Source organism: Eimeria mitis, genomic scaffold, assembly GCF_000499745.2.
Source record: "Eimeria mitis Houghton genomic scaffold, Emh_scaff2821, whole genome shotgun sequence".
NCBI lineage: Eukaryota > Apicomplexa > Conoidasida > Eucoccidiorida > Eimeriidae > Eimeria > Eimeria mitis.
Window position 1 is genome coordinate 4,401 of NW_013571161.1, and position 454 is coordinate 4,854.

The following is a 454-nucleotide window of genomic DNA, read 5'->3' on the forward strand; positions in this document are numbered from 1 at the left end:
CTGGGTGTTGCGGGAAGGAGGCAGCCTAAAATGGGGTGTAACGCTAGTTCTTTGGCCTTTACCTGACCAGAGACGAGCCGCAATGAAGGCAAAGACTTAAAGCAAGAGTTTCCCAAAAGCAGCTGGCCTCCTTCCGCGGTACCTAGGCATCCTGGGCGTTGAGCCCAGGGCCAGGGTGTAGTGCACTCGCACTACTTTTTTTATTCAACCATCTGTGGTAGAAAGATTGGGGCTAAGAACGAGAGCTTTGTCAGAGGAGTATTCATTTACGGCCGCAAACGGAGAAATCATTAAAATACATAGTGAAGTGCCGCGATTGGCAATAATATGTGGAGGCGAATGTTTTACGGGAAATTTCCTTGTAGGACAGGTGCCATACGCTGTGTGTAACGCTAGTTCTCTGGCCTTGACCTGACCTGAGACGAGCCGCAATGAAGGCAAAGACTTAAAGTAA